This window comes from Copadichromis virginalis, linkage group LG2 (genome assembly GCF_057382275.1).
Source record: "Copadichromis virginalis isolate Kocher_CV1m ecotype Utaka linkage group LG2, C_Virginalis_male_GT1.1, whole genome shotgun sequence".
In the NCBI taxonomy this organism is placed as follows: Eukaryota; Metazoa; Chordata; class Actinopteri; order Cichliformes; family Cichlidae; genus Copadichromis; species Copadichromis virginalis.
The window spans coordinates 32,993,587-33,021,578 of NC_140619.1; the positions used below are offsets into that span (position 1 = coordinate 32,993,587).

Sequence of the window (27,992 nt, forward strand, 5' to 3'; positions counted from 1 at the left end):
GAATACATTTATGTGCACTAAGAGCTCAAAAAGCAGATACAGCCAGAAATCTCCCTCTCAAACATGCAAATACACTTACATGTACAAAGCGCACGGTGATTTTTCATGCACTTTTTTGCCCATTTCTGCTCTGCTGTTCAATGGAAATACCAAATGACCCTTATGATGGTGCACAAGAATATGCAGGTAGATGTTTGACATTCCTCCAGAAGCACCTGTCTCCTTTGCAGAACCATCAGTGCTGTATCAGTAAAGCCTCATTAGAGCTGGAATCTGACTGTAGAAAGGAAATTTTTGCAACATTAACTTTAACATTGCCAATCTAGTAAATAATATTCCAGTCATGGCCCTGATTACCTGCTAGTGACAGAAAGTGAAAGAGAGGCAGGAAGTATTCTGAAAAGGAAATGCATGTAAATGTGTAATTTGCTCAACATTTTCTGGTTTTGTTTTGAGGGGGTTTTTTGTGACTTGAGAAGCAGTTTAAGAGAAGTGCAGGGATACTGAAATTGCCTTTGAGTGTGACTAGTGTATCAATGTTGGGTGTTAGAGAAAATTGTGATGTATTGCAAGACTGTGCACTAAAATACACCATGTTGCAATAGATAAATAATTATGGCTGTTATGTCCCATCTAGGGGTGGCAGAGACACAACATGCAAGAGATCCATCTTCCCCAGGTCCCAAGCAGTGACAGGAATATCTTGTTAAATCTGATATATGCTGTTTTCATTTGGCAGTGGGTTTACAACACTTTCTGTGCTCAAATTAGCATCAGGGTGACCAAAGGCCAAAATAAAAAAACAAGCAGAAAAATCCCTAAAAATAAAAGGAAAGCCAAGATAACCTAACCTACAGACCAATACCAAAGTACTACTTACCTCCCTGTCTAAAATAAGAGGAAAAAAATAGGCAGCTAACCCCAAGACTACTTTACAGGAACAAGCAAACCATGGCAAAACCTACAGAGAGAATCATGTGTAACTTGCAGAAATGAGGGAAAGACTAATTGATCATATCCCCTTTTTTCTTTTTCTTTTTTCTGCCTGGTATCAGGTGAATAGTCCTTCAGGATTTGTGACTGGAAACCACTTTGCCAAGAATAAGCATTAGCAAAGATTATAAAATAACATAAAAATCGTATATGCTTACAATTGGAATTAGAGAACAAAGGAATATTCAGTTTTATATGTATGCAATTCTGAAACTTCTTCATCTTGTTTTGGTGATAAACACTAAGCCTTGATATTTCCAAGGCTTGGGCATACTGATAGCTAATGTCAAATGATATTAACTGGTCGCAACCAAATTTGACAAATGAGACGTTACTTTTGCAGGATTTATAAATCACACTAATCTAATACTCCAACTAAGACACTTTTCCTTAAATACAGATGAATTTGTAATAAGATTTCCACATGACTAATTTGGAAAAATCTTTATTTTTAACTGTGGCATCAATCTACTCAAAACTGATAACTTTAAAAAAAAAAATGTTTAATGTGTTCACCTTTTCCTGTCTCCTTCTCTCTGTCAGCTTGCTAATGTTAGTGTGCCAGCACTCAGCAATGTGAGCAGAAAAATGAAAAATGCTACTGGAAGCATCACTGTTGAACCCATGACCCCTTTTTTTGTTGTCCACCATTTATCCACCAAAACAAAGGTAACTGCCCACCATATTTCCTTTCTTCTTGATTGTTTACCCTCTTTTACCTTTTGAACATCTTTGATGCTTCTGTGGAAGGTGAGAACAATTTATTGCTGTTGCAAACTTTTTTTCTCCTATTAGAGTTTTTCCGTTGTTTTGAAACTTATATTATTCTGTTATTCATTCTATTTTTTTTTTTAAAAAAAACGCCCACAGCTTTATTTATTTATTTTTATACACCCTTAAATACCACTGTGCTATTAATACTACAGCGGTTGCCACGTCGACAGCAGCTGGTGTATTTGATTTTAAAAGGTGGCCAGGCTTCCCATAAAACTCAAGGTCAGTGCATGGGATTTCTAATGAGTTTTTAATTTCAGCAGTCAACAAATTCAAAGTACAAATGCTGTGATCTTATTTTATGCTTGTCTGAATCAATACTGTGGAGGGGCAATTATAGATATTATTTCAAGACATCCTGCTACCAGACAGCAAATCCATGGGTCAATTGTCAAAGAGTAGGAATTACTTCCTGGGACAAAATACAAGTGAGTCAGCCAGGATTGTAGCGAGCATGTCTGTCCCTAAAAGCTTAAAATAGAGCCAGAAGTTATTTGTTTTATCTTCCAAAGGTGCCTTCCTGTCTCTTGCTTCTTCTCTCCTTTTGTCTTTCCCTCTTTTCCTTTCTATCTATCCTTCGATCTATGTGCTGAGTTGGCTAAAGTGGAGTTAACGAGGATAAGTGGACCACACATAGGCGAAATACTTCAATAAAGAAAGCTAGAGCAGATGTTAATGATTAAGGATTTACAAGGATGGGGAAGAATACATAATCGCTCCTCACCTGGATCTACAGCTTCACTATGTACGTTTACTTTCAGCACAAAAGTTTAAAGAAGGAAACAATTTATTGCATTTTTTCAGCTGTTCTCAGGAAATAGATTCAGTGAATATCATTAACGGTTCAAGAGTTTAGAGTTTCTCTCATGGTGAACTTTATATCTTCTTCTGTTTTGCTATATGAAAATGTTCCAAACAATCCAGAAACCTTCATCACTTTATATTTAGTCTTTTTTTTTCCTTCCAATCTTGGTGCCAACACATTATAGAATACTATCAGTTCCACTACCTTCCCTCATATTAATTTTTCTCCTGGTTGGTTTTATATCCTTTCCCTCACCCCTAACTCTTAACTCTGCCACATTAAAGCTGCATACCAATCATTCCAGGTTTAATACCCCACTGAGATTAGCAGGTACAATATTATGGAAGACATCCACAGTACTGTAGTACAATAGCCAGCAAAGTATGCAAACTTGCACCTAGTAGTTTATAACAGAGCAAACTATTATCAGAACATGGAGGCCCGTGTAGTCATGTAAGCTAAGACTACAGTTTAATGTGCCTTGGAAGATTTGCAAAGGGTAAATATAGAGATATAAATAAAAACATAAATATTTGATGCCACATGGTGAAAGTTATATATTCAATGGCGCAGTATAGGAATCACAGCGGTTCAACCTTTCCACAGTTGAGCTACTCATTAAGTAACAAAACAGGTCATTGATTTTACAGCTTTGTCCAGGGATTTTATAGAACATAAGTGACTCTCATAAGATTTGACTATGCCTCATTAAATCAGAGATGTAGATGATCCCGCAAACATTTTCACCACTGATGACTATAAGCCGAAGCCCTCTAAGAAGGTGGTCGCGGATCTGAGAGGACAACTCAAGGTCACCTCATTATTGTGTGGATTATTCTTGATCTGTCACAACAAAAAATAAAGCCTAATAACTAATTAAACTAAAAAAAACAATTCCTTCTGGCATAAAACAAGTAAATGTCCTAATTCAGCTATAAATATATAAATATTGAAGAATAATATATGTGCACGTGCAATCCCATCTTTAAAATTGATTTCATAATACATGAAAAGGCTTTTAAAGCTTGCATAACTTAATGGATGACCTTCTTATGAGACAGTTGCATTGAAGTGCAAAAATGTTGCTTGATCACTAAGAGTACTGGTAGACATGCAAATGGTGCCATCTGTCCACTTTGGAATCCTAATATGAGAACTAAATTAGACTTCGAAATATTCATGCGGTCCCCTGCTCTACCTTTTTTTTTTTTTTTTTTTAATTTTACAAGACAAGATAACATTTAATATCATTTAAAGGTTTGTTTTAGTTTTTTTTTTTTAAAACTGTTCCTTCCTTTAACCCTTTTGTCTCGTGGCTTTGTCCTTTTCTTAACATTTACAATTTGGACTTTTTCAGTTATAAAAAACATATTTGGGTCATATTGCTTTCCCTGAAAGAAAAAAAAACAGTGGAATTAAAAGGCTTTACTCTGTTTATTCTATTCCCCTCTGTCATTGATTTTAGACTATCAAGTAATACTTCTGAAACTAGGGCAGATGAGGTAACTATCACATGATCCTTTTTAAGGAAAACACTGGATCAGGACATGCAGAGAGACTGATATGGGTTGACTGCTGGGGTTTTCAGAGGTCATTTACAATGATGAGTTCTTTCCAGATGTCATTAAATCTGCAATCAATGACTATAGCGAACATAGTAAATGAACAATAATTCGATTTTTTTTACCCTTCCTTTATGTTGCACAGTATTATTTGCTTTATGTAACTGTCTAGAAGAAAATAATTCACCACATACACTGTTATTCGTGGATATTTTAAACCTTTGTTGTGTAAGCTTCAATATACTTATTATGTTGTAGACTGCAATTAGTGAAACCATTTTAAGGACTTTGCAAGATAATAGGATGATTTAATGTTTGACTCCTATTTGTTACTATAGGCATTGCTGTAATTAATGTCTAAGTATAGGTATGGACCATACCTTGTAACACAACTGCTTCTTAAAAAAAGAAAAGAAAAACAAGTTATAAATGTGTATTCTTATAAAATCAATGGTGATTGATGAACAGTCGTGCAAAATACTACTTGATATGATAGTTGTATTGTACTTTGGGTGTATTAAAGAAGCACACACTGTATGAGAATGCACATAAAAAGCAAATATCTAATTTTCTGAGTTCTATCTATAGTTTCTTTTTCTTCAATATTACAAATGAATGCACAATGTGACCATATGGTGCAAAACCTTTATAGAGGTGCCAAAAAGAATTAGGAGTTTCAAGTAACAAATGGCATACCAATTACCGAACCACCAGGCTACTGTGATGATTAGAACTTTGTGCACAAAATCAATTTTTCTGGTTATAATGGAATTATAATATGCAAATCTATTGTAAAATTGCAGTAAATTGGTTTTAAATGGTCAAAATGTCTCATGGGCAGGACCCCCAGAAACCCTTTCTAAGGCTATGCACTTTTTGACCTTATTAAAATTTCTTTTGAGCTTCTCTGACACACTTGGGTGTGGGGGTGGATGGGTGGGCAGGCAGACTTGCAAATGGGTATGGAAAAATGATCAGGAAAGCTACATGGAACTGTTGAATTACCTTTGCAACAGCTGGAATAAAACTGCATCTGTAAACAGGCTCTGAATGTGATAAATTATTTGCCAAAATAGTATTTGTAACCCAGAAGGGACATAAGTGAAATGAAGAAATTCTGTTTTGCTCACTGTGGTTTACAAGTACAAATGGACAACAAGCCAACTAAAAGTCAAGAATGCAGTAATAAAGTCATTCTAGTCTGACACACTGTATCCTTTATTGTTAATAATTGTGTTTTCTTTTAAAAAAAAACCCCAAAAAAACATAAAAAGTACCCATAAAATCTAAGGATCTAAAATACACATGTTCAATTCACACGCTGTTTTTTGTGCATAAAAAATATTCAGGGTGATACCTGAATAAGTAAAAGAATAAAATATAATTTAACCTTTTAAATCATTGTCCTATTTGTTGTTCTTTTGAACAGCACAATATACTCAGCTAACGGTTTTATTGTGATATAAATGTTAGGTTATCCAGTCATTGTCATTTCATTGTTTCCGTGCTTTTGTCAATTATTTTGATTTGGGTCTTTGCTTGATGAGGTGCTCTGTTGTCCAAAGGGATTACATGTCTGGCTGGTGTTGCCAGTGGCTACACTGGTGTGTTAGGAGTGGCAGCACAGTTATTCAGTGTAACTTGAAGATAGCATCTAAATGTTTGTCAGATCCATTTCCTACTGTTTAGGGTTGCCATTACTTTTATTCTGTCAGGACTGTCACTTCAGATGGGGAACTGCATCAGCTCACTGTTGTCCCCCAAAGCAGAATGACTACAAGAGACTGTATTCCTCTAAAGATACAGCTTTCCAAATCTGAAGCAGCCAGGCCTTAGGCTGCAGACCCTGAAAAATGTGTCGCAGAGGAACATTTATTTGGAATATGTGATCATTAGAAGAAAATATGATCTGTAAATGAAATGCTTAGTAGCACTCTACAATTGTGGCTGCATTCAGACAAGGCAGTGCAAGTATTTTGATGGATGGGTCTTGGACCACAACCACATAGTTTCTTGCGTGTCACTTTCTGGTTTCTTGGGGGAATTTCCACTAAATGTGCAGCAACACAATGGAAAATGTACTTCTATATCTGTATAAATGACAATAGATCAAGATCTAGATCGAGATCTATCACCATATTTGGTGGCATGGTGGTGCAGTAAGTTAACACTGTAGCCTCACAGCAAGAGGGTCCTGGGCTGGAATCCACCAGTCATCTGGGACTTCTCTGTGCAGCTTTACCTTGTGGCTGTGTGGGTTGCCTCCAGTTACTCTGGCTTCCTCCTACAATCCAAAGACATGTATGTCAGTTTAATTGGTGATTCCATATTGACCATAGGTGTCAATGTAAGCATATATATATATATATATATATATATATATATATATATATATATATATATATATATATATAGCAGCTGGATAGCTTAGTGGTTAAATTACACGCCATTGGAACGGGAGTCGTAGGAGACAGAAAGAGACAGAAAACTGAAGCCTTACTCGGACGTCGCCTGGATTAACAAGGTTTGCATCAGGTGTTGAGGAACCAGGACACACTGATGACAAGTGGGCTACAGGAACAAGAAGGCATACGTGGGCACTGTTGGAATGCTACTTCACAAGTAACCCCAGCGGAAGGGGTTACATGAATAAGATGTGGGACCTATGAAACTTTGATACCCACCATCCAGACTGATGGTAAAACGACTAGTAGCAAACAGGGCATCCATTGAACTCCATACCTAAGTGGCCGGCATAGTATACAGAAACATATGTGCTGAGTATGGCCTGAAAGTCCTGAGGTCAAAATGGGAGACACCCCCTAGAATGGTCGACAATGATTGAGCTAAGATCCAGTGGGACTTCCAGATACAGATGGACAAAATCATGATTGTTAACCAACGTAACAGTAGTCCCAGTGGTAATCGGAGCACTCGGTGCAGTGACCGAATTAAGGAGTTGCTCATGGAGCTTTATAAGTGGGGTAAAACTTAAAGACACATCATAGTATTATGCAAATATTTGAAATAAATTGTATTTATCATTGTACCTATTTAACTAAATTGCATGCTTGTACAGTTTATAAAGTATATGAGGAGTTTCTGCCTAATGGAATGCAAATGGAGCAGAATTATTTATGTGTGAATGCACTGGCATATTTCTCTTTACATTTTTAAATCTGTTTTTTTTTTTTTTTTTTTTTTTAGCATTTAGGCATTTATAACACCACCAAGTGTTTTGTGAGATAATAAAATATATACTAATAAAATAATAATAGTAAACAAAACATTGTTTCACACCAGTTTGCTGAAATAATTTCCAGCACACACAGACAATCTTTGTGCCTGAATGACTCTAATTGTGATATTTTAAAACTAATGATTCATAATTCAATTCAGTTCAGGTTTATTTACATAGTGCCAAATAGCAACAACAGCTGTCTCTGGGTGTTTTATATTGTAAGGTAAAGACCCTACATTCAAGCAACCATCTATAAGCAAGCATTTTTTGATGATGGGAAGGAAAAACTAGCATTTAAGAGGAAAAAACCTCCGGCAGAACCAGACTCAGGGAGGGGCAGCCATCTGCCTGAATTGGTTAAGGGGGGTGAGGGGAAAGAAAAAAGAAAAAAAGAGAAGAAAGAAGAGACCATAGTTATACAGAACAATAAACAGACTAAGAGAGAGAGAGGAGGCAAAAATGGCGCATGTGGGAGACATGTAAAGAATGAATAGTGGTGAATGGAGAAAAAGTGTTTAGTTCATTAGATGAAGATCTACAGCAAACTGAGCCTGTAACAGTATAAATAAGGCATGGTTTAGGGTCACCTTTTCCAGCTTTATCAAAATGGAATCCAAACTTGGAGCTGCTTCCAGAGGAGATGAACTTCATAGCTGAAGGGTCTGCCTCCCATTCTGCTTTTAGAAACTCTAAGAACAAGTGAGTCTGCAGTCTTAGTCCTGGTATAGTCTTGGGATAATACCCACATAGCAGACAAGTCTGGCCCAGATCTGGTGTCAAGCTGGCAGTGCTGGCTGACTGCTGGCATGGTAAATGATATGTCATACAGATATGGGCCAGGCCTGGCATAGATAGCACTGTTTATGTGATGGCATGCCACATCTGGCCCGATAATGTTTTGGTTTATGTGGCCCAGGCTCATAGAAAACAGGTCTGGCCCGGATCCGGCATCAAGCTGGCACTTGTGACTGACTAGTGTCATGGCAGGGTGTATGTCAACCAGATGTGGGCCAGGTCTGGCAATGATGGCACTATTTATGTTCCTATTTTCCTATTTTAGTTCGAAGACCCAAATGCAATACTATACTGCTTTGGTAGCCAACATTTCAAATGCAGGTTTGACAGGTTTGTGAGTGTACACTTTATTCCTAGTGAGGGTTTACTCATGCTTAACACTGGGTGCCTGTATCTCAGGAGGTAGAGCAGATCACCTACTGATTGGAAGGGTAGTGGTTCGATCGCTGGTTCCTCCAGTCTTTATGTCAAGAGTATGAATATAGTTAGGAAGCTCTCAGTTTAAGGGAAGTGTGTGAATGTCGCATGCTGTATAGAGCACTTTGAATAATCTGGGAGAGTAGAAAAGCGCTATATGAATCAGTCCATTCACTGTCTGAACAGAGTTTTGTCGTGTTACTTTTGCATTATTATGTTCCGGCACATGTTGTTATTACATGGCTTGATTAAGGTACACATTAGGCTGACATCTGGGGCCAGAGCTGAGACTGTTCTGGGCTAGCGCAGGCCAGCAGTGTGTCTGCAACTGGCCTTGTGCTGGCCCATGGGTGGGCCACCAGAGGGCCGTCATTCTTTGCGCTATGTGGGCCATGTGCATGCACATTGTGTGGGCCAGATCCGGGTCATACCAAGTTTGCTATGTGGGTATGGTAGTGTGAGGTCTTTAAGATATGATGGGGGCTAATCATTCAACAGAGAAGAGTTTTAAATCCTAAGAAAAAACACATCCCTGCCGGTATGCTCACTGCAGTCCTTTTTAAGGACCTTTTAGAACTCTGTGGCACTCTGACTAACTCTCATATGTAAACAAGACCCTTATTTTACATGAACAGATTGGAATCATTTCCTCTATTTCCTTCCTTCGTTCTATTCCTTTAATACCAACATTGCCTTGTCATAAGTACACCCTTACCCTTATTTAGCCTCTTAATTCCAGATGAATTATGGTCAGCTTCTGCTAATTCTACAGTGACAAAAATTATTTACAACAGTGTTGTTGAAATACAACACTGTTGCCAATACAACTGCCAATCTTCCCAGGAGTGGATGCCCTAGAAAACTGACCCCAAGGTCAGCCATGCAATGCTGAGAGAAATTCCAAAAACACCCCAGAGCTATGTCTCAGACTCTACAGGTCAAGGTCTGACCTTGGGGTGAATTTGGTGGTCTGTCCACTCCTGGCAAGACTGGCAAGTGGTTTGAAAGTTCTCTACTTGTGAATATTATTTCTTAATGTAGAATAATGGACTTTAATCCATCCATCCATTTTCTTCCACTTATCCGGAGCAGGGTTGCAGGGGCAGCAGCCCAAGCAGAGAAGCCCAGACCTCCCTCTCCCCAGCCACCTCCTCCAGCTTGTCCGGGAGAACACCAAGGTGTTCCCCGGCCAGCCGAGAGATATAATCTCTCCAGCGTGTCCTGGGTCTGCCCTGGGGCCTCCTCCCTGCCTCCTCTCCTCCGCTAATCGCTACCTCATCGTGGTGGAGGGGTTTGTGTGTCCCAGGGATCCCAGGGGCTATGTTGTCTGGGGGCTTTTGCCTCCCATGGAAAATTGGTCCTGGATGAGGGACCAGACAATGAGCGATTCAGAAGACCCGTATGAAAAGACCATCAAGGGAACAGTTCACCCTGCCCGGGATAGGGTTACCGGGGCCCGCCTTGGAGCCAGGCCCGGGGAGGGTGCCCGAGGGCGAGCGTCTGGTGGCCGGGCCTTAGTTCATGGGGCCCGGCCAGGCACAGCCCGAAAAAGGGACATGGGCCCATTTTCCTGCAGGCCCACCACTCGTAGGAGGCAACGTAGGGGTTGATTGCAATGTGAACCGGGCGGCGTCCAGGAGCGGAGGTCCTGGCGGACTGATCCCCGGCTACCAAGACATGTATAGTGGACATTAAACTGTTTGGAAATATCCTTAGAAGCCTTCCTGATACCATTCCTTCTTGACATTGTCCTAAAGCAGACGTGAATGTTGAGACCACTAAACAAATCTTGTAACTCTATAGAGGTGGTCACACTTGCTGAAGCTCAATTAATCAAGTACATCTGATGAAGTGCACCTGTCTGCTATTTACATTCTTAATGCCGATGGAAACACTAAGACTGTATGCAGTGTTTCACACACTGCTTCTGTATTTGGTCTGGTTTTTGTTAAATATTTGTTGGTTCCAAATCCATATGTAGCCAACAAATCTGACATGACTCAGATTTGTTGGCTACACATCAGATGCTGCACATCTGCACATTTGATGTGACTCTCTTGTCACGTCAAAGTCTGATCCTACTATGAATGTTTATGAGGCCCATTATATTAGGCACTGCTTTTCAATCTTCTGCTGAAGCCCATGGCACTGAAGCTTCTATTTCTTCTTCTTAACAGATAGGAGTGGCAGCTGGTGTGGTCTTCTACTAGTGTAGCTCATCAGCTTCAAAATTAGATATGTCACAAGTTCAGAGATGTTCTTCTGCATACCTTGGTTGTTGCTGTATGAGTGGTTATTTGAGTTACTATTGCTTTTCTACCAGCTTCAAGCAGTGTTGTCATTCTCTTCTGACCTTTGACATCAAAACGGCACAAAGAACTGCCGCTCACTGGATGTTTTCTTTTTTTTTACTTATGTTTTTGTTTTTCAAATATTCTCTGTATACCCTAGAGATGGTTGCACAGGAAAATCCCAGTAAATCACCAGTTTCTGAAATACTCAGACCTGGCACCAACAACCATGCCACATTCAAAGTTACAAAAATCACCTTTCTGATTTTGTAAAGATTCGTGATTATGTTTATGTTATTAATTTATTTTAAGAAGTGAAGCACTGACTTAATGCATGGCATTAGCTTTGTTACCACACCGTGACCACATAACAAGAATGAAACATTATATGACTTTCACTTAATTGGCTGTAGTGCAGTATAGCAATGACCTATTAGCCATTGTTTCTGAAATTCCTTTTTTCAATTTGTTAACTAAAAATTACAACCTTATAGAGTTTTGGTGAACATGATTTGATAGTTTCACCAACTGGTGATTATTACAAGAATACAGTTTCACTGTCAACAACAATGCATCTTAAAATAGAGCAAATGCACAGTCCTTCTACATTACAGATGAGAGGCAATAGGTCTCAGACTGTTCCACCTCCACTTTGAGAAGTGTGACATCACATGTCTGCAGAGATAATCTACTAACACCGTAATGAAGCATCAGGACTTGCAGAAGAATAAATAATGCCTGATATCTGCCCTCTGTAACCAACAGATACTTCAGCGAGAAGGGAAGGAAGTTAGTCTGGCACCCAGTATACACAGATCATAGAGATTATATGAGCCACAGATGAGGTCAGCCTTGACTTGAGGTAAAAGGTCAATAATGTGTTGCTCTTTCATTTGCTGGATGAAAACTGCTTGGATGGTGAGATTGTGGTAAATCTGCTCAGGAAGAGACTCTGTGTAACTGATTGCCTAAAGAAGTGACCAGTTCAACAGATTATATAGCATCCATTGCTTGTTGCATGCAATATTATGTGCTGATAAACATTGCTGGCCAACAGCTGCATTGGTTTTGTGTTGTGTTTAGGTGAGAAATGCATTTCAATCACGGCAAATGAGAGGGAGATTAGAAGGTAACCCACAAATATTAAAACATGAATCTAATTATTGGATATTTACTAAAATTTTCAGAGTGGATTTCTTACATCAGTGTTTCTTTATTAGTCTGCAAGTATACAGTTGGACCATAGTGAGATAAATATCGTCATCGGCTGGTAAGCACTGGAGTACATTTCACAATGTCCACCCCACCAGTTTGTGGTAGTGATCCATACTATACTGCAGGGGCACAAACTATGCATTTTTGTTCTTCAGCTAACCTGGAGGAAAAGCCAAGAAGAACTGCTTGTTTCTAGTTGTCCAAGTGATGTACCCGCAAATGGGTACAAATGCTTCAAAATATCAGTGCATGCTTCCATATTTTATTGTCACTACTACAAATGCACATAGAAACAATGTTGAAAAAAAAAAGCTTTAGACGTCCTGACATATACCTCCAGTTTTAGTTGAGTCATACAATGCTCACTAGCAGATTATCTCTCTGGGAACAGAAGACACAAAGTACAAATGTGCACAACAAGGCATTGAAGGTTCTCTGTGCCCTCTTTGCTCTGCTGAGCTGAGTCCAATTTGCCCTCGTTTGAATATGTGCTGTGGGAACGGTGCTGCTAATGGTGGCCTCGCTCCACCTTTATAGTGAGATGAGTATACATCTGACAAGCAGCAGCGATGACTGGGATTGGAATGAAATCTGCACCCCTATAACTCACTTGCTGGCATAGCTTTCCTGATAACACAGCGGTAATTGACACATCCCTTTGTTAATTATCAAAGTGATATGACACATGTACTCATAGAGATCAGTGAATCTGCTTTGTAGACACATTCTCTGCTCAGCATGTCAGCAAGGTGTCCTTTGGAAGCAAGCCTCTGTCTCTGGTGATTAAAGATCCTATCATGTTACATCTTCCAGGGCCAATAATTAAAACAGAAACGTAAAGCAGCATCTAATGAACTTCAGCTTGATGATTATTCATCAATAATAAATGCATAACATTCACATTTATTTTTGTCCCTGAGTTAATGCGCTGTTTGCACTTTAGGGATATGTCAATTATTGTTTGGGGACAATAAGACATAAACAGAAAGCATCTTACTCGGAATTAGGACCAGCGTCTGTATAGGTATACTTGTAATATCCTGGGTTATGACGTGAAATGCAATGTGTTTTACACTGGTTTAAACACAATGGTACCATGACTGAAACTTAACTGGGAAGATCAATATGAACAAATGTCGTGATATATGCAGTTCTCAGGGAGACCTCAAAATGTTCTTCAACATACATCTACATTTGCATCAATAATCCATTAGCCTTGTCCAGGTCATACGAGTGCTGGAGATTATTTCAGTTCACAGGATTCCCAATGACACAGAACTAGTCATGGTCACATTCACACCTACAGCTAATTTAGGTAACTAAGCAGCATATTTTTTGGCCTGCAGGAGGAAGAGTAAAACACGCATAATGGTCCGAGCCAGCCAGCAGGTTGGGAAGTTCTTACTGAGATGTGACAGTGATATCCACTGTAGCGCTGTCGACACCCATTTCAATTAAATAAGCTGCAATTTCAAGTTTTAAAATGTAAGTGAACTGTAATATTAATCAAACCAAAACTATATTGACTGTTATAGGTTATGTGTTCATTATACTACTCACATCCTGAACATGAAACAACGATTAAAGTGTAATACAAACATAAGAATAATGAAGAAAATGTCCTAAAAAACCTTTATTATTAAGCTTTTTTATATAACACTGAGAACACTGTCGTTGCAGGATATAGTGCAATTTCTCTGAAATTCAAAGTGCCAATACCAGGCTTTTTGAGTTTTCCTTTTTCTTTAATGTATTATATAAGCTTTAGTGCATGTGAGAGCTCTACACATTTACAAAACCCCAAAACCCTGCAAAAGGAAAATATTCTCCTTAACAAAGAAGACTGCTCCTGAAATATCTGAAATGCCCCTTTCTTTCTTTCTTTCTTTCTTTCTTTCTTTCTTTCTTTCTTTCTTTCTTTCTTTCTTTCTTTCTTTCTTTCTTTCTTTCTTTCTTTATTTATTTTCCCGTTACTTATCTATGTCACTAAGTACAAAATTTACATAATGCCTGCCAAGCAGCTACTTTGGCATACCCTTAAAGAGTGCAGAGCAACCTCATAGCCTGTCACTTTTAGTTACTCACTCCAGCCATTTCCTCTAACTCTAAAATGTCTCAGCCATGGAAATCACAAAAAGGAAAAATAAGTTATTTTTTGGCTGCCAGAGCAAATACAAGAATGCTCTAACATTTCCAACATTTGAGTAACCAAAGATCCAGATCAATCTAATGTGGCTAACCTTGTCAATAATGTTGCGTCACAAATGTAATTTTGACAGTCATAAATCATTGAACACAAGACCAATCGGAGCACGCTAAACAAGGACTAGGTGCATTTAACAATATGTGCACCTTTTGTTAACATGACTAGTTTGGTAAACTCAAAGGCCAAACATCAGATGGTGCTGACCTGATACAGGAACCTGCTGGTAAATAGTTCTTACTACCAAACTACTGCCAGCCAGAACTTGACTTTAGCAAAGTTCTTCCTACTTTGCTGCCAGTATAAAGCATACAAAAACACAGATTCATGTGAATTTCTGATTTAAATGGGTCACTGATAAGCCATAATTGGCAAACATTAGATAGCAACATACTGTAGTTAGTTTCAGAGTTACTGTAATCACCATTTCAGAGCAATGGTGACAAAGTAGAAACATTTTGGCTAGGTCAACATCATATGGCATAAATCTATATAAAAGTATTTACAATGTCAGTGTAAATGAGCCACCATATTATCTGGGTTGTTATGGAGAGAGAAGGATTGTTGCACTTTGGCCATTTCACTTGTATGACACAATTACAGTATGAGAAGTGAACAGTGAGGTTACATTGCAGTTTCATACTATTCTTCTGTGTCCATAAGTATGCTATTTTATAGGCCTTTCCTTATTGTGATTTAAAGCTCCAATTGCAAACCAATTCAATACATTACAGCAGACACATTTTTTTAAAGCAGTAGAAACCCCATTGTAGTTATAGCTGGAATTCAAATATTTCAAAAGCAAGCTGCTTCACAATGTATCAGAAACATATTTACAGTTAAGGGTGAGCAATTTAATTCTCTTAAATATAGTTGAGGTAGTGGTTTTAATCATTTTTTTTTAAATCCCAGTGTTCAGGCAGAGAAGGAGATGAGCTACAGAATGGTTGTGATCTCTGAGGATTACTGTGCTCACCGGGCACTCTCAAAAGGTAAAAGGAAAATCACATTAGCTCATTATATTAAGGCTCTGTTTCTACTGGCAACAGATAGACAGGCTGCAATGCATGATGGTCTAATTGTCAATTAATGTAAGATACAGCTTCTATAAGTAACCTCGGTTGTTTCATAGGGCTACCTGATCAATCAAAGCACAATGACCTTTTCGGCATAAATAAGAAGGTTAAAACGAAGCTTTTAAAACTGGGGCAGGGTAGGGTGGGCACGGCTCCCCTTTAAAGTGTGAGAAAAACATCATCAGTAAATCAATGGTGTAATCACTGGTGATGACACCTACCCTACACCCCTACCCCTTTGTTGTCCTTTGATTGTCAAGACATGGAAAAATACATTTTATAAAACAATGCACATTCTGTTAACATAGGGTTAAGATTATAGTTAGGGACATTACTAATGATAACTTCATGGGGTAAAAAAAACTAGAATATTTTTTGGATAATTGCAAAAAATACATGAGCCTGTAAATAAGTGTATTTTGGACACTTTGTTCATTGTGTCCTCCATGTACTAGTCCAACAAAATTATTTACTTTGCAAAACAAGCTTACTGATCGGCAGCTTGCGGTGAATTTCATTTTCTGGATTATCATGAAGGCTGTTTAATCCCCTGCTCATGAGTCAAATATCAAAATAAAATTATATTCATTTTAATGTCAAGATGACTCTTTGCATTTATGACAGTGTCAAATGGATGCATGAGTGGCAGCCCTTCCCTGCTCAAAATATGAATTTTCATGTTTTGGTATATAAGAAATGATAATGATGCGGCCATAGATAAAGAAATGCAATTTTTTATGCTCGACACTTCACTCAGCGAGAGTGCATTATGCACAAAAATGCTCAAACTAATAATTTTCAATTCCCACTTCAGCACAAATAGAGTAGTCCCTACCAGTCTATTATATCCGGCATTGTCTCGCATTCTGCATTTAAATATAGGCTGACATGCTTAATTCATTGGAAGTCATTACGCTGTAATAAGGTGCTGGAGAGGGGACTGGTAGACTGGTGACTGAGCTGGTCTTAGACAGAATGAGTTCCTTTTCTAATTAAGATCATTTTGTTCCCATGTCCCATCATATTGTTCTGGAGTATTAACGCATCTGTATAAGAAGGTCAAAGCCTGCTCCACGCACACTGTGGCTCATATTTTAGGGCATCATCAAGCCCCAGGCACAAAGCTAAACGCCATGAGCTTGTCCGTTTCGCTAATGATGATATGTCACAAGAATTTTCATTTAAAGGCTCTCGTCTGTGTATATTTTCAGGACCTGTGTGTGTGGGTGTGTGCACATACCCCAAATGCATAACAAGCAAAAAATACAAAAATATTAATCTCATATTTCTAATGATAAATATTTATTAGCAAAGAGTCAGATATCTTTACTAAATGTAATCGATTCTAGAAATAAAAGTACTTCCTGATAATGTGCAATAATAATTATACGATCTCACTAAGATGTTAACCTATACACTGTCAGAACAATGTAACTGTTTGGAGTATTCAATTTACAAATTCTGCTGTAAATTTGTAAGGTATTAATGGTAATAGAGTGAGCGAAGATCTATTGTATTCATGGTGATATATCCACCAATTATAATAGCTCTGTATTCTGTTTGCACAGCTCAAACACTACAGAATGGAAGTCAAATGTAACCGGCAAATATGGTGTTGAAAAAAAGAAGAAACAGAAAAAAAGAAAAAGGGAGTCTGTATAGTTGGCTCAAGTGTGTATGCTCTACGGCTAACATGGTGCCGTGGTAAGGAGGGGAAAGATAAGGACTGTGGTGTTTTCACACAGCTGAGGGCTGTGAGAAGGCTCAGGAGTGATATGTGGTGACAGCACAGTGCCACGCTGTTGACACAGCCTGCATCTCTTGGGTAGTGAGGGCGGGATTGCCCCAGGCTTGATTATTTACCGGCCTGCGTGCCTTCAAAAATGTTCTCTGAGGACACTTTGAAAAACCCTCCTTTGCAAGGCCTTTTAATTGGATCAGAGCTATCATTTATTAATGGGACTGACTATATGCAAGTCTACTTTTTTTCACACCCCATCATTATTAATGGCTACTGGATCAAAAGGCTGATATGACCTGTATGATGTTCCATGTCAGCCTGAAAGAGAAATAGATTTCCATCATCAAATTGCAGAGGTTGGAAGAGAAAAACTGCCGTTCACACGGCCAGAGAAAGCCCAGGATTTTTGGAGTACGCTGACCCTGTAAGACATGCACAGTAATTTCAGTGAAATCCCTTAAAATATTGACTTGCATTGAATTGCATCATACAGTGAATTTGAATGGAGGGTTAGACGGATGCTGATCTATGCTGAGGGTTCAATACAGTCAGTCTACTCCCCAAAACACTGGGAAAAAGATTGTTTCAAAGAATGATTGTTTGATTTTCTTTCTGAACAAATTCACAGTGGAACATACAGTGGCCTCTGATGCTTTCAATATCATGTGTTTGACTGTTAAAATTCCCCAAGATAAAAACATAAACAGACTTTTAAAAAATTCTATGCAAAAAAAACTATGTTGAGTGTGTTTTCAACGCTAGTCTCAAAACTGAGACACAATCAACATTTGTTGCCAACCATTACCTACTTTGAGCTTCTTTTAGGAGTCTGTGTACATATTAGGCTATTCTCATTCTCATTCATCTCATGAAGATAAAGTGAAAATACAAATTTAGTATATTGTTAAAGTGAGCTAAAAGAAATGATACAATAAACCCTCAATTTGAAAATCATTCCTTTTTTTTTTTTTTTTTTTTTTAAAAAAAAAGAAAATCACTTTCCTAAAACAGTCCAATAGTTTCCTGTTTGTCACATGTTTCATGATTGCCTTTTTTCACTCATTGTAAACAAATGAGACATGACATTCTCAACTGCTTACTTCATCAGCGTAATTATTTACAACCTGGATGGAAAAGTGTGTCTGTCATTGTGCTAGAGGGAATGCTCTTGTCACTCAGTGGACTAACCTTTTTAAGCACCCTAACGGAAAGCTAGTTATTGTTTTCTGTGATAGTTTCCCACAATATTTTTTTTCTTTTTAACTATGTTCTTAAAATTGATTCATATATTCCATTGCACTATGACTGGCTATGGACCAGACATTTTCAGTTGGCATAGAAATGCATCAGTGTCAAATAGAGACCAACAAGGCGACAGCTTCCAGCCATGTGCTGTCCCTATTAGTTAAAAATGAAGAGTGCATTGAGACTGCCACTAGCCCTCTTTAGAATGCCACTGAAGATGATAACACCATACGTCAATCACTTTTATGAAAGATGCATTAGGGTGACAGTTACAACTTAAAAGGGAAAAAGCAAACACTCATCTTTTAAAAGCAAACCATTTTTGTAACCTGTGCTGTATCGAGGTATTAGCACCAACACTGCACGCTGAGGATGTATGAGTATATTTTTGCACATCTGTCTCAGAGCTAACCTTTTGTGACCAAATGCACAAACACATGTTTATATATGTCCCTGTTCCATACCCCTTTTTAGTGGCAAAGCTTGAAAGTTGTTTTTTTTACCCTAAAGTTCAACATGATCGTTTGATGTGACAGATGTGAGAATGGGAGTGGGTGGACTTGACTGATGCTGAGCTCTCAGCACTCTGCTATGATTGAAACTGGAATTACGGCTGCTGTGAAGAAATAACCCTCGCTGACTTTTGACTGAATGTGTATGTGCGTGTTTGTGCATGTTTATCTCGACATCAATCTATGCGTGATCAATACAATTGCAAATTTCAATCTATTGCAGTCTAAATGGTCTGTGTGGTAATGGTGCAAACTGAAATTTGTTTTTGTTCATAAATGTCTGCCCTAGATGTATCAATGGACAACAACCTTTTTAAAAAATGTGTTCAAATTCCCACAAGCTTATAGAATGACAAATTGAAATAATACAAGTGACTGGCATTCTTCCATGTACAAAGGCCTTAATGTGCTAATGAGTTCAAAAAGACATTTAACATGAGAATGTCAATCAAGCCATTGGCATTTTGGCATCTGACAGTTGGGTCACATGTTCCTCTGAGGGACACTAACACTTTACCCATATTATACAGTACTTGGCTTGTTTTATTGAGCCACTGAAGAGAGAATTAGCAAAATTTACAGAAAAACATCGGTCGCTGAAATGTGTGTTAATGTAAATATGCTTTTTATAGTGGTTGTTTGTAATCATTTTACAACAGGACAGCATCACTGATATACTGAGTGTGCTGTGTTCAGCCGTTACTAGTACTATGTAAAGGGATTTGTTTACCTGGTTCTGATTTACAGCAACTGCTTTGACTCACAACAGCTTTGGGGATGATTTTTGTTGCTTTTTAGAAATAACATAAATATTAATTCCCATCTATATTTAGTTACCTGAATGAATAATTCACATATGTATTAAGAGTATTTTTCACAACAAAAAAAAGATGAATTCACATTTCACAAAGGTTCTTAACTTATCTGCTAAAAAAATTGAAATTTGAAAACCTGAGCTTAAAAAGATCTAAAATGAAATGAGGAGCATTACTGAAACTTGTATATATGTAAGATTTAGCAAAGTATGTATCAGTCGTGAATTACTGGCAATGCAGCTACTTTCACTGTGGAGGGAAAAAAGTTAAAATTTTTTATTCTGTCTTTTGTTTTTGTTTTCAGAAAAAAATGGACAATAAAGGTCTTGTAGAATATATATATAGTTGGAAAATGACATACTGTAGGACAGGAGAGGACAGGAAGAGATTATCTCAAAAGTTAAGTCACTTAAAATTTACGTGTAATGTCTATTTATGGTCAGAACGGCACTCAAAGAATTCTGAATTGAGTTTTTGGACACTTTTCCAACAGCAAATGTAGTAGTAAAGGTATAAAGTTCAGGGGAAAAGCTTAACATTAAAACTTTTAAGCACTTTCTTGTTGAATCATATTTGACTGGATATACTGTGTACGCAGTGTTATATCCCCTTGGCCACTGGCTGGATAGTTTTGTTTCCCAAATAACTGCCCAAAGTAGTATAATCTGTTTCAGTATTGCTACCACACAAAACAACTTTCATTTAGAGAGACTAGTAGGAGTCATCAGTTTGAATTTAAGCCATATTCTTTAGCAGCACTTGCCAAATTCCACCTTTATACTAGCCAGCAGTCAGAAAGCTGCAATGGTGGCTCATACAACATCCAGTTCTATATAATAGGACAAAGAGCAGTAAACCTTATAACGACCTGCAGCACTGGTCAGCTGATCATAGTCTGTCCAGAAAGAAACCAAATCTACTGAGGCGCATAATAGAAATATGACTTTAGTCATCCTGTGTACCTCACAAAAATGTATACAATCTTGTATACATAATATAGCATTAGTAGTACAGAAATCAGAACAACTTAGGGAAAATTCTACTATTTCTAATATTATTATTTCATATTCTAATATTGTGTAATTAAAATACATTTACTCCAAGCTGTATGTGCTCTTTAACTATAAAAGTATATTTGTAAAAGTAGTTTACTTTGACTTTATCACTCACTTATCTGATTAAATTTAAAGCTTGGTAAATAAAGGGACCATGTAGATACCTCTGTAAAGAATAAATCTGTCCCATTTTGGCTTTACAGGCCTCGAAAATGCTACTAATGATCTCAAAACCATTGTATGAATATCACCTTTTTGTAGGTTGAAGTCCAGTTACTACAGGTTTGTATGACACGTGTTCACTGCTCTTTCATTTTGCTAGCATAGGCTGGTGATTCACTTTTTCTCCATGGGGGTCTGGTGCAGGTAAGGTATTTCTTTGTGAGCAAAAGTGGGTCACATAGGTTTCTCCAGAAGCAACACAGGTAGACACACCAGGACAGAATCTGCAACAAAAGAGAACAGGTCAAGTAAGTAGAGAGCATATGTCAACAGGTAAGCAAGCAAACAAGGCCTCAAACTAAGTGGCCTCAATTACTCTACCACACTGACTAGCTAAACAGCCCTATTGTTTGAGGTTTGACTCTTATTTTACATTTTGAGTTCTTTATTTTCATTACTGTTTAAATGTTGCTGGAGCTTTAATTTGTGTTTTATTGGATTTCCTTCCTTGTTTTAAGTTGTCTGTTATGTCTTGTGTTTCTCCTCCTCTGTCTGGTAACGCCTGCTCCTACGCTTTTGTTTTTATGTTTCTGTGTGGTTTGTCCATTCATATCTTATTTATCTTCAGTAGATTCCAGATTGTTTGAAACTACCAACAGCTTTAATGTGTGACCTGTTCCCAACATTTTAGGCATCCTCAGTCAGTTTTTACTGTATTTTTAGTCTAATTTGTCCTCTGTCAGTATGTCATGTCTGTGATGTGCATCCCTGATTTCTCTAAAGATTCTTTGGCCTCTTGCGTTTCAGGAATTTTGCTTTTTACCTCACATTTTGGACTTAATTTAGACTTTATGTGATATTTCATTTCATTTCCTTTTTGATTCCATTTGCTTTTTCATCTTACATTTGGTTCCTCTCAATTTTATACACTGTGACATTTGATTCATTTCACCTTCCGTTTTGCAATTGCATACAAACAAAACAAAAGCTCACATAAAGCAAAACTTCAAGAACTGGAGAAGAGTCAAAACCAATTGTCATCTGGAAAAATGCTTCCACACTAATGTATTTGTTTTTCATAAATCACTGTACTGTAGTGACTATATTGTACTGACAATAAGATTCCATTCTACCAAGTCAATTTTCAACAACTGGCATTACTCCGTCTCTGTCATTTTTTCTCAGCTGAGGTGAGAAATGAGGAGAATCCATGGGAAAATTGGTCAGAAGGCTAGTTATCTTGAGCCTATGAAAAACAAAAAGGAGTGCAGCAGCACATCAATACTTGCCCTGTCACAAGGGTCTCAAGAAAGCGACTGAAATTTTATTTTTGGAGTCACTAACTTTTGACTTGTCAGATTCTTGCAACCTGTCATCACTTCAAATGTGTCAGTGGGCCTCCACTGCTACCTTAAAACTCTGACTCAAGTCCTGTATAATTTCCCCATCTTCCCAGCTACCTCTGTGCTAAATTGCATTGGAAGATGGATTTTTGGCATCTGAAGCTGTCAGGTCTTAGCCATGGAAGACTTTATGCACTGGTACACCGTGTATGAAAGTGAATTCTGGAGGGATGGAGGGGAATAACAGCGGTGAGTCAAGTACCGCCACTCCAGCTGGTCTTTGGGCATTTTTTCAGGCTGTGATTGTATGTATTTAATAATAATGTCGAAGCTGCATATCTATTTTTTCCCGTCCTCATCTTTCCTTTCTCATTTTCTCTGTCTCTCTAAATGTATTTCTCCTGTATTACCTAGATCTGAATCTCTGGTAGGTTTCCTAATGATGATAGGATGTGGTCCGGCAGCAATCTGAAGACCATCTTCATTCCAGAAAGAACTATTATCTTCATTTTCATTATAGTTATTACAGTGTCCATATGCATGAATTGTAGAACATATTTTACATTAAAACATAGCCTGGCGGAAAACGCTGTTCTGATTGGTGGAAAGGTGTTCGTTAATTTTTGATAAAAGATCCCTCAAACAAAACGTTGCTATCACCAGGGATGGTAATTATACTTTCCTTCTTGGCAAGGAAAAAACTCAAATGTCTGCCATGCTGAATTTAAGTCAGTGCTTAGTGTTCTCCATGTCCCAGTCGTAGCAGCACAACTATGTGCAGCTTTCAGGAGTCTGTGTTTACTTTTCCTATCAGTGTATGTTCAAATATGAGAGGATAAACCTCATCTGTAAGACAGCTGTATACATTTGAAAAGGCCCAGGCAAGTCCCAGTGAAAGAACAGCAAAGCAAGAGGCTATCAGAACAATTAAGTTGACAATATTTGCTGACAATTACTTGGAAACACACCCAAACGCCTGCTGTTTATTTCAAGGAGCCTAAAAATAGGTTCAAGCTATCTTTTAAAGGTCAGAGTGCAATTACTGTTTATTAAAAGAGAACATTTAAAGCATGAAATTTGTGGCCAAAACCAATTTGGTAAACCAATTATCTTTTCATTTAACTAATAGATTTGAGAATGTCTCAGTGTCTATTCTTTGCAAACTGTTCATCCAATCTACTTCAAATTTGATATATGTATTTCAGGAGACTCAAGCAACTGTGTGTTGAGACAGCCACTTTAGGAAATTGACTGTCTTAAAATTTCAAATTGTTGATTCACAGACTTAACCCCATAATTAATAACGGGACTGAATGAAGTTGTTATGCAGTATAATGAGTCATGTTGGTCTGAAGTCTGATCTGAAAATTCTAAGGTAAAAAAAATATTAATACTTTTTTTCTTTTGAGTTGTCTGCCTGGTTTCCTTGTTTCTGAAATAAAAAATGACAACACGTTGATTATGTTCCCAGATAATACACTAAATAAAACAGTTATATTTCTTTGTGCGTTAATTTAAAAAGATAAACGTTCATACAGTCTCTATAATAATTCAATGCAAAGTGAAATATAATTATGACATGTTTAGAGGGTGTATAAAAAACAAAAGAAAAACAACATAGTGCAATGATTTGAAAATCTCATAAACCCATATTTTATTTACAACAAAATACACAAATACAAAATTCAAAATGAGACAAATTATTATTTTATGAACTATATTGGATTATTTTAAATTTCACGGCAGCAAGACGTCTCAAAAATGTTAGGGTAGAGTCAACAAAAGGATTGATTGTACAAATTGTGGAACAATTTCAGAAAAAATTTCAACATAAAATTGTGAACAGTTTGATTGTATCATCATCGACAATAGATAATATCGTCAAAAAATTCTGAAAATTTATAGAAATCTCTTTGGCCAAAAAAGAACAAGGCCAATTAAACTCATGGATATCACTGTATCGGCTCAGGAACACCTCCAGAACACCTGTTTTTTCCCCTGCCCATTTAAAATGACTAGGCCTAAGTGGAAAACTGCTCTGTGGTTAGATGAATGAAAATGTTATTTTATTTTTCATTTTTTTGAAAACATGAATGCCATAGTCCTCTAGAATAAAGAGGAGAGGGACCATATGGCTTATTATCAGTGCTCAGTTCAAAAGCCTGATAGTACGGGGGTGCATTAGCGGTTATGGAATTGCCAGCTTGCACATGAATTGTATATTTTTTCTTATTAATAGTGACTATTGAGACCTTGTGATACACAGTTTGTATTACTAATATTATTATTACATTTAATTATTCTCTGTATACTCTACTTATAGGAAAATTGGGAATAGACAGAAAAATAGGGAGATAGTGAGGAGTAATGACCCATGGGAAATGGTCCGGTGCAGTCCCAGCTTGTTTTTGGAATGTGAGTCACCTGCTTGACCAGGTGAGCGTCAGCAGTGCGCTTGTAGCAGCTATTTTTAAGTTGTCTGAACACTGTTGCTGCTTTTATTGATTAGCACACCCTTGCCAAAAAAGGTTTTTAGTCTTGGCAAAACTCTTACTTTAGATAAAGATAAACACGATATAAAAACACTTGCTTTGCAGAATTGCAGCTTTTTTGGATTTCTTTTTTTTGTTGTTTTTCTTTGAATAGAACGTGTTATGTTTAGTAACTTAAAATCAGTATGCAAGGTCAGGAAAAGATCTTTTACTATTTTAACATAGGCAAAAGCTTTCATGAAAATAGTTGAAAACAGATTCTTACATGTAACCAACTTCAAAAAAATATTTTCTTGCCTTTAAAGAAAGAATTTTTGTTACCAAAAACAAATCACAGGCTGTGAAACTCGGTCTACTGTGAGTATTGAACCGCTTGTTGATTCTGATACATTTCTATGTGGCACTTTAAACACAATTGTTATTCAGTGCTCAAACCATTTTCTGATAAATAAAGTTGAATATGACCCAGTACACACTTGCACACAATAAATCCAGCCTTGCACCTTTGACCTCTGCAAGCACTCAGATTTGCCTGTTCCTTACTCAATACTGGACTCTTTCAGAGCTCTCATGGTTTTCCATCCATGATACAATTTAACAATGACTGATGACTAGCAAACCTCGCTGGACAATGTAACATTCTGTTTCATTTATGTAAATAGGCTGGGTTTCATTTAGGGTAAACAGCATGTAATGGGTTATATCCCCAGCTTAGAGTCCACTCCCAAGAAAGGGCCTGCAGCCCAGATTAATTCGAGGTACTGAGCAGCAGTTTATTAACTTTAATGTTAAGCAGTGCTCAAAACAACAAACAAAAACTTCAAATGATCCCTATTATCCCCTAACAGAAAATTTAAAAAGCAAACAACTGATCATTCTCTAACCCAGGGGTTCCCAAACTTTTTTCGCTGGGCCCCCCTTTGTTTTACAAGAATAATTCACGCATGTACTAACACATCCTCCAACCACACACACCCATATTTTGCTCAATTGCGGTTTATTTCACACCTCAAACATTTGGTAAACAATTAAGCAAATACAAGTAATCTGCAGGTAGTAAGAAAATAAACTACTAACTCTTTTACGCTACGTCCACACCTACATAGGTATTTTTGAAAACGCAGCTGTTTCGTTCACACATAAACGGCGTTTCGAATCACCGAAAACTCATCTTTTTGCGTTTATCTTCAGCTTTTAAACTCTTACATATAAACACGCCGTTACTGTCCCTCTATTTAGAAAGGCAGAGGCGTCACGGTGTAATTATTTTACAAGTAGTTATTTTTTCCTGTGTAATAATATTCAACTGTGGCGGAGGTGTGGTCCGGGGCGCGGCTGCAGGGGAGGAGTGGTGCAGTGAGCTCAACGGGGCGGTGCTGGTAAGAACAGCTGATGGCGATTTTGGACTGATGGTGGTTTTCCTTTCCTTTATATAGTGAGGTGGAGAGGAGCGGAGGAGAGAGACGCCGGGGAAACCGACCGCTGTCAGACGGTGTTCTGTTGTAATTCAGTGCACACTCTTAATAAATGTGGGATCTGATGACAACGACCTGTGTGTGGGTGTATCTGTGCCTAGCGTGTGTCACAAGAACATTCATCAATAAATTTTTCAAAAAAATGCCTCTTTGTGCAAAATGGGTTTAAAAACATAAACAGCTGTGGGATACTGTTTGTCCATGATTTAGACAGGGGAACAAATCGTGGCAGGATCAGCCTGATATTATTTGTATCCTGCTGTAACTTTACTGTATAAAGAGCTAACATCTCAAAAATGTCAGGAGTAGGTAGTCATTACAACAAGTGTTTGTGAACTAAAAATCAAGATTGTGGGATACTGTTTGTCCATGATTTGAACAGCCCAGCGGTGCTCCCGACGAAGGGAAACCCACTTCTGCAGGGGAGACCTACCTTGGCACTTGTGCAGGTGAAACCAAAGGGAAAATATGTTTCACCATATTTTCTAGTCTTTGGCTTAGAATGAAGTTGGTTTGGAAACATATTCAGCAATGCTTCATCTCCTGCTTTGCGTTTGTCTAGGCGCCCCAAGCATTGTTCCCCCCCCCCCTCTTTTCATGCCCCCTGCAATGGCTCTGCCCCACACTTTGGGAAGGTCTGCTCTAACCTGTGCTCCTAACCAATAAACAACAAGAAGAAGATTTGAAAAAACAAACAAACAAAAAACAGCCTGTCACTCCTACTAAACAGCTACAAGGTCCTCAGTTTGTAATTGGAGGTAAGATTTTAATGTTTACAAAAACTATTTGCAGAACGTTCTCAGCTAACAAGACAAATGTCAGAAATGAAACTTAAGATTAAATTCTTGTAATGAGGCTACACACAGAAGCAGCCAAGGCTGTTTTAGTTCTGTCTGATAATTGAGTACTGCGTTTTTTCAGAATACAATATATTGCATGTAGCTTCTTCACTGAGTAGCCAGTCTGAATTCATTATATTACGAACTTATATATGTTTATCAGTCTGTCAGCCCTAAATCACCTTTTCAAGCAAACAACTACAAACCCCCACCCCAAAATTAGAATACTTTGTACATGTAAATAAAAACAGAATGTAATAATTTGCACACCTCATAAAACCCATATTTCACTGAATTTATTTGTATTTCATGAATAATATTAGCTTGTTTTGAATTTAATGGCAACAATGCATCTCCAAAAAGTTGGGCGGAGTAAATAAAAGGCTTGAAATGTAAGTGGTACTAAAAAGAAACAGCTGGAGGAATATTTTGCAAATTAGGTTCGTTGGCAACAGTTCAGTAACTTAATTGGGTATAAAAAAAAAGAGCATCTTAGAACGCTTGCTAAAGTAAAGATGGGCAGAGATTCACCGGTATGCAAAAGAATGTGTCAAAAATTGCATAATAATTATTCTCAAAATACCTTTTTAAGGAATATAAATGCCAGACTGGCGACCTGTCCAGGGTGTACCCTGCCTCTCGCCCTATGACAGCTGGGATAGGCTCCAGCGCCCCCCGCGACCCTGAAAAGGATAAGCGGAAGTGAATGGATGGATGGATGGAATATAAATGCCTCATCATCTACAGTGCATACAATCATTAAGATTCAGAGAATCTGGAGAAATCTCTGTATGCAAGGGACAAGGCTGAAAATCCCAACTTCTTCAGGCCCTCAGGCAGCACATGCATTATTTTATGATTCTGTCATGATAATCATGGCATGGCTCCAGGAACAATTCCAGTCTGTGAACTTCCAACAAAAACTATATGTGAACATGATC

General features: G+C 37.8%; 1 long non-coding RNA gene across 1 annotated transcript; it reads right to left on the bottom strand.

The window, feature by feature from the left end:
* Positions 1 to 5,965: 5,965 nt before the first annotated feature.
* On the bottom strand, positions 5,966 to 27,767 carry LOC146717779 (uncharacterized). The gene is made up of 3 exons (XR_014921985.1): positions 27,635 to 27,767; positions 20,992 to 21,186; positions 5,966 to 6,418 (listed from the first exon to the last, which is right to left on the bottom strand). It is a non-coding gene; the product is annotated as an uncharacterized LOC146717779 (long non-coding RNA).
* Between the last annotated feature and the right edge of the window lie 225 nt (positions 27,768 to 27,992).